This window comes from Elephas maximus, chromosome 17, assembly GCF_024166365.1.
Source record: "Elephas maximus indicus isolate mEleMax1 chromosome 17, mEleMax1 primary haplotype, whole genome shotgun sequence".
Taxonomy (NCBI): domain Eukaryota; kingdom Metazoa; phylum Chordata; class Mammalia; order Proboscidea; family Elephantidae; genus Elephas; species Elephas maximus.
Window position 1 is genome coordinate 21,351,641 of NC_064835.1, and position 8,251 is coordinate 21,359,891.

The window sequence follows — 8,251 nt, forward strand, 5'->3', positions numbered from 1 at the left end:
CCCTATTGGACACAGGGTTTTCAAGGAGCAGCAGGTGCATTTGAACTGCTGACCTTCGGATTAGCAGCCATAGCTCTTAACCACTGCACCACCAGGGCGCCCTCTTAGCTATTAGAAAATTTTTAAATATTTTTGAAACAAATGGAATTCTGAAGTATCTGAAATGTAATTTATTAAGTTGTAAGAAATGTGTTTTCAAGCAATTTAATTCAAGGCTTGCTTTGTGGGGGAAAAAAAACTACAAAAGACATTATTTTAACTTTAGATAATTTATATATTTTTTTATATATATATTTTATACTAGATATTTAATACACAAGACAGGAACCCTAGTTGTACTACAGGATCTAGAGTAGAAAAAAAGAACATTCAATCTTTAATATTGCTTGGAATGTTTGTATGTTATGTTGTAACTGCACTCTCTCATTTATATGATTTGAAATGAAATTAACTTATTAATTTTCTTTTAAATGCTTATCTACTATACTTCATTGCCACTATTATAAGCATGAAACCCTGGTGGCACAGTGGATATGTGTTATGGCTGTTAAACAAAAGGTCAGCAGCTCAAATCCACCAACTGCTCCTTGGAAACTCTCTGGAGGCAGCTCTACTCTATCCTATAGGGTCACTATGAGTTGGAAGAAATTCAACTGCAACGGTTTTGTTTTTGTTTTTTATTTTTTATAATAAGCATACATTTGACAGTTTTTTAATCTGAAGTGTATTTGAGATTTTTGTAATCCTTAAAGCATTTTATGTTTTCTGCCCTAAAAATCCTATTGTTTGATGTCATGTTTATTATACTGTTTAAGGTTTGAGGTATCTAAGGATAGATTAAGAAGTATAAATAATAATATATTCCTCATGTCAATGCCTTCATTGTACTAAGGAGAAGTTCTGCACTGGTACAACTCCATAAAAGGCTAAAATTGCAGTATTTACCAATCCATAAGACATTTTAATGGAAGAATTACCATCATTTTTTAGTGTTTTCAGAAGCACATCTAATAAGCTAGCAACATTTTTCATGGTTGAAATTATCACTTTATTTTTCTAAACAAGTCAAATAGTTGTGTACCCAAGAATGTAAACAGTTTTTCCTGGTACTATTACTAAACTCTAGACAATCACTTTTAAAATCTTAATTTTGCAGTGTCCTGATGGTATTTAGAGACTAAGAGGCCCTCACTCTAGAAGGATTCCTTCACAATCATGGGTCAACTCTACTCCTATAGATAAGAAGCTTCAACAACAAAAGAAAACTATTTTCCTATTAACAAACAAAATTTTTTTCAAAATATAATTATTTAAAAATTCAGAGGACTTAAATTTTAACAATAATCCACAAAGCACAAAGCATGTGAAAATTGTCAATACCAAAGACTGGGATAGTAATAACTTTTGTCATTAGTATTTTACTTGAAACATCTTGGAACATGAAAACAAGGGACTCCACAGAAGGCGAAATATTGGCTTTATATTTACTTGTTTTCAGGTATCACTTGCACAGTGTAAGCACAGATATGTTCAGCTAACATTTTAGTGGCAGAATGACACCTTGTGCTTATAATTGGAGAATTTTAGATGAAATTGACAATTTGGGAAAGATACTGGCATTTTAAATGGCTTTTTCATTTCTTTCAAGTTTCGAACTTAGTTACGTCCCTTTATCCATCCAGTATTCATAGAGCAACCTGAGCGTGGATAAATGACAGGTGCAGGGTGCAGCACTGCGGTATCTAATCTAGATGCTGATCTACATGGAATCACACTAAAATGTTAATAATTGCTACCACAAATTTTTCCAGCTATGACATTCTTTGAATCTAGCATGCATTTTCCACATTGTTTTTAGTAGAATGGTATTTCCGGAAGATATCAGTATTAGTTCAAGTCTTTTATTATAACTTTTATCTCCCATATGTATGTCAGATTTATCTGTACTATTAGGAAACCATCATCCACATCTATATTGAAAATCCAGGCACAACATGAACAACTCACTGAAGTCTTTCCAATTTCATTTTTTTAAACTATAAAATGGGAATAATAAGTTCATATCACATACGGTTGCTGGGGAAAATACATCAGATAATATTTATGAAGTGCATGAACAGTTTTAATCACATGGGGAAGGAAGGAAGGAAGGAAGGAAGGAAGGAAGGAAGGAAGGAAGGAAGGAAGGAAGGAAGGAAGGAAGGAAGGAAGGAAGGAAGGAAGGAAGGAAGGAAGGAAGGAAGGAAGGAAGGAAGGAAGGAAGGAAGGAAGGAAGGAAGGAAGGAAGGAAGGAAGGAAGGAAGGAAGGAAGGAAGGAAGGAAGGAAGGAAGGAAGGAAGGAAGGAAGGAAGGAAGGAAGGAAGGAAGGAAGGAAGGAAGGAAGGAAGGAAGGAAGGAAGGAAACCATTGCCATCCGTCCAGTGTATTTCGACTCATAGTGAACCTACAGGACAAATTTAAACTGTGCTATAGGGTTCCCAAGGCTGTAAATCTTTACTGATGCAGACAACCACATCTGCAACTGATGGGTTGAAACTGCCAACCTTTCGGCCATCAGCTCATGTCTTAAGCACTGAACCACCAGAACTCCTTAATCACATGATAAGTACTAAATAAATAGTAATACTATCCTCACTTTCATTCTTCTTTCAACACTCTTTACCTTGTTTTTGATACACCATCAATCTTTAATGATATATTTTGGATCTCTCTCTTTTGAAAATAGAACAGTCATCAGGGTATACCATGCCAGGACTCATCAACTTCCTTCAAAACTTACGTCTTGGAGATACACACATTCTTTCTGCTTTGGTATTTAATGCCATTGGGTGAGTGATAAAAGATTCAATTTGAAGGTGAGTGCAAAATACACCAAAACGACATGCCTAAGACATGCAAATATAGCATGGTCTAAATACCAAGCAAAATTTCCATTCTTTTGCCATGGTGCTCCAGAACAAAAGCCCCAAGGGTCATGGACCACATCAGGTTATACAAGAATATGTAGCACATGGTGTTTTGAGAATGAATGGGTTTTACCTTCTCCTCATTAGAAAACTCCCTTCCAAGATGTGGAGCTCAATTTGAGTGTTACACTTATGTTAACTATTCAGTTAGTTACTTTCCAGAGCCACTGTTTCTATACTTTTGAATTGTTGCCAGTAATCAAGGTACTCTCTAAAGGGAAACCAGCCCACATCTGTGGTCAGTACACTATTTTTGTAGTTTACATTAATATATTCCTCACATTAATTGCATTGAATGGTTTCTCTGATATGACAAAGAGATAAAGACAAGATGGTAGACATGAGTAGCTAAAAGAAGAAACAGAAGATGAAGTAGAGAAGGACCCACGTATAGACAGACAGGCCTTCTGTCATATATGATCATTTGTTGTAACATGCCTACCTACCTGCAAATTTTTAACCACAATGAGACTTAGTTACCTAATATATAAAATAATTATACTAATAATTTTTGTGGGATTCCTGAACAGTAAACTTTCCTTAAAAAAAAGTCTTGCTCATCTATGTCCAAAAATCAACCATTGAAAATTTTGTGGAGAACAGTTCTACTCTGACACACATGGGGTTGCATGAGTCCGAATCAGCTTAATGGCAACCAGTACTTGGTACCTGGTAGTATATGTTTTACAGAAGAATTGAGAGGATTGCAAATAAGGCATAGAAGGTACTTTGTTGTTGTCATTTCAGTTAGGTGCCATTGAGTCAGTTTTCAACTCATATTGATGCCACATGACAGAGTAAACTACCCTGTAGGGTTTTCTAGGCTGTAATCTTTACAGAAGCAGATTGGTAGATCTTTCTTCCACAGAGCCACTCGATGAGTTTGAACCTCCAGTCTTCTAGTTAGCAGCTGAGTACTTCACCATTGCACCACTGAGTCTCAGAACACTCATTATTCTAAGTTAACAGAACAGGTCTTTGGATGTTCAGAGACTGGTTAATACAAAGACTTACTCTTAGAGCACAGAAACAAAAAAGTATATACAATTCCATTTGATGTGTATTTGCATGACCCATAATACTGAGATCCCAGAATCTTTAACTTTTAACATACAGCAGGGACTGGGAGAAAGAACTGGAGCTACCCAAATGATAAGACTTCTGTTTCACACTGCATAAATTAACACCTACCTCTAATTTCTTCTTCTCTTCCTCTATAGAATTCCCATAGGAAAATGGCAGCAGGAAATCACTCCACAGTGATTGAGTTCATCCTTGCTGGGCTAACAGAAAAGCCAGAACTCCAGCTGCCCATCTTTCTTTTCTTCCTAGGAACCTAAGTGGTCACAGTGGTGGGGAATCTGGGCATGATCACACTGATTGGGCTCAGTTCTCACCTGCACAACCCCATGTACTATTTCCTCAACAGTTTGTCCTCCATTGATCTCTGCTATTCCACTGTCATTACCCCCAAAATGCTGGTGAACTTTGTGACAGAGAAGAACACCATCTCCTACCCCGAATGCATGACTCAGTTCTACTTCTTCATTTTTTTTATTATATCGGAATGTCATACATTGGCTGTGATAGCATACTATTGCTATGTTGCCATCCGTAATCCATTGCTTTACAACGTCACGATGTCTTGTCAGGTCTGCTCCTGGTTGGTAGTTGAGGTATATATGATGGGCTTGATTGGTGCCACAGTTCACACGGGTTGTACGCTAAGAGTGGTTTTCTGCAAGGCTAAAATAATCAACCATTACTTCTGTGATCTTTTTCCACTACTGGAGCTCTCCTGCTCCAGCACTTACATCAATGAACTGGTACTTTTGTATCTCATTGAATTTAATATTCTTGCATCAACCTTGGCCATCCTTGGCTCCTATGTCTCCATCATTTCCAGCATCCTGCAAATCTACTCCACTGAGGGCAGGTCCAAAGCCTTCAGCACATGCAGTTTCCACATCTCAGTTGTCACAATCTTCTATGGTTCTGCAGCCTTCATGTACCTTCAGCCACCAAGGGTCAGCTCCACGGACTAAGGCAAAGTGTCTTCTGTGTTTTACACCGTTATTTTGCCAATGCTGAACCCCCTGATCTACAGCCTGAGGAATAAGAATGTCAAAGGTGCTCTAAAAAAAAAAATCATTGAGAAAAGGCTATTTTGCATTAGCAAAGATTTATAACTCTTGGAGAAGATTCAGTAAGGAAGGAGTCCAGAGATAGCAACATATATACACAAGTAGTGAGATTATTTCCAACACTCTATTATTTGGAAGAAAGATCCCAAGGAGAAGACTGGATTCATAGTGCCACATGGAGGACAGTCACATGGAGGGCAGTGTCAATTCTAGGAAGTCCCAGAGGTCACCTATAGTAATCTATATTACCTCCTATCATTTTTTAAAAAATCTTCAAAGGCCTTCATGTGAGGAGATTATAAATTATATAAATGGCATTTGGAACTTTGTTAGATAAGATCTATCAGAATTCATAGAATGATCATTTTGGTCTGTGTCCTTTGATCTTAATATATTTTTGTGTATTGACTCTTGTTTACCAATGAGTGTACAAACTCTTCTGGAAAAAGTGATCTCTAAAATAAATAATTTTTAACCACTTGAAATTTACAAAATTTAATCCCTTCTAGTTATGAAGTATAGAGAAGTATATTAAGGAATGCAGATGCAGATGATGGATTTTGTTGTTGTTTTAGGTGCTGTCAAGTTTGTTCTGACTCATGGAGACCCTGTGTACAACACAATTAAACACTGCCTGGTCCTGTGGCATCATCCCAATCATTGTTATGCTTGAGTCCATTGTTGCAGCCACTCTGTCAATCCGTCTTGTTGGGGGTCTTCCTCTTTTTCACTGGTGATGGATAATAACACATAATTCCTGCCCACAAGATAATAACTCTGAAGTGGAAGACACTGATAGACTAAGCATGGCCAAATATATTAAGTGTATTATTACTTATCCCTTTATTAAAAAAAAAAAAAATTTTTTTTTATGCTACATTCTTTTCTTCACAGTTTTAGTATTGTGCTACTACCTCCCTTTCCTTGAGAATCGTATATTCATTTTCCCCTATATCTAAAAAAATTTTGTTTTCACCCATGTTATGGAATCACAGATGTAGAAGTGACATTTTTGACCATGCATTAAAATCATACAGATCACTTAGTCACATGCAAATTTAAAAACTGGAAAATTATTTTTGACTAATTACTAGTACCCCTCCTCCTCAAAGACTCAATATTTATTCTGAAAAAAGAAAAAAAAATAGGGGGACAGAATTATTTTGTAGACAATAATTGCCTGGGCCTTGAAATAAAATTTGAGGATCTCCCTCCTTACCTAGGGTTATGGATTGAATTGTGCCCCCCAAAAATATGTGTCAACTTAGCTAGGTCATGGTTCCCAGTATTGTGTGATTGTTCACCATTTTGTCATCTGATACGATTTTCCTATGTGCTATAAATCCTGCCTCTGTGATGTTAATGAAGCAGAATTAGAGGCAGTTATATTAATGAGGCAGGACTGAATCTACAAGTTTAGGTTGTGTCTTGAGTCAATCTCTTTTGAGATATAAATAGAGAAGACAGCAGAGAGATAGGGAGACTTCATTACCACCAACCATAAAAAACAAGGAGAGGAGCACATCTTTGGACCCAGAGTATTTGTGCTGAGAAGCTCCTAACCTAGGGAAAGGTTGATGACAAGGACCTTCTCCCAGAGCTGACAGAGAGAGAAAGCCTTCCCCTGAAGCTGACACCCTGAATTTGGATTTCTAGCCTGCTAGACTGTGAGAGAATAAATTCCTCTCATTAAAGCCATCCACTCGTGGTATTTCTGTAGCAGGACTAGATAGCTAAGACACCTAGTAAAGAGGAAGTTTAAAATAGAAAAATGTGACTCAGATGATAGTTTGGGAAGACTTCCAAGTAATAAATTCCCCACTCTTTCCCTTTCCCAAATAAGCTCCCATTGGTGCTTTTTAGAACAGCAACCAGAAAACTCTTATTAGTCCTCCTCAGAGGCAATAAACAACAATAACAAAATAAACAGTTGCCTTGGAGTCCTTTCTACTGAGAACTCTCAGAAGTTCTTCGTGGCACCAGGTCCTGCCAGCTCCTCCTGCCAGTTGCTGAACTCCCACACTTCTCTTGCCCATGGTAGCAGCACCTGGATCCATTTCCCTATCTTTCCCTAGAATGCTTCTTCAGACTTTTAAAGATCAGATATTTCACTTTACTTTTAGGACCATTTCTAGATTAGAACTCCTGGTGTTTTTGTTTTAATGCTGCTGAGATTCTAAGCCTCCGAAACAGTTGCATTAAGGAGACAAGCATGGACATCTCCAAACAACATCATGTTTTTGACTGCTGATCTGTATAAAGCTGTGCCCAGAGGCAGAGCACAGGGCTACTGGGACTTTTTTGACCAAGCATGAGCATTTACACCTGGTTAAAATGTATTTTTAAAATCATCTGACTGGTCTGACATGCTTTGTTTGCTTTGTCACTAGCAAATAGTTAGTATTAATACCCCAATGTGATATCACCCTTCACCTCCCACGTAAAATCACAAGTTGTAATGAGAGAGGTGACAATATTTCCCTCTTTGGAAACTGGAAGAAACTTCTTTCTTGGCTTTCTATGTGCTAATTAGTCCTTATCTCCACATCTCATATTTTAATCCTAAAAAAAAGTGTGTTTGTGTGTTCATCTGTATATGTATATATATACATGTTTGTGATCCTTATATTTGTTTATATTTATGTGTAACATAAATGTGTATGTATCTGTATTATACACTTAAATGTATACTGCTTGGACATATTTTACAAGGACTATGTATAATTTTTATTTTATTACTCCAGATATTGAACAAATAACATACGGTGAGAAGCTTTTTTTCTTTTTCCGCACTAAAGGTTTTAAAAAAAGGGTGATAGATTAAATTAATTGTCTATAAGAATTGTATGTGTTTCAGAGGATTTTTTAAAATATATTTCCAGTGTAATGAATTACTTAATATGGCCCTTGTAGCCATGGTCTTTGTGACTCACACACAATGACTGAATCAGACTATGCAAACAAAAACCAAACCTATTGTTGTTGAGTTGATCCCGACTCATAGCAACCCTATAGGACAGAGTAGAACTGCCCCTACAGAGTTTCATGCAAGTGAGGTATACAAAATCTGTGATGGCTGGAGTTAAGTGTCAACTTGGCTAGGCCATGAATCCCAATATTGTATGGCTGTCCTCCATTTTA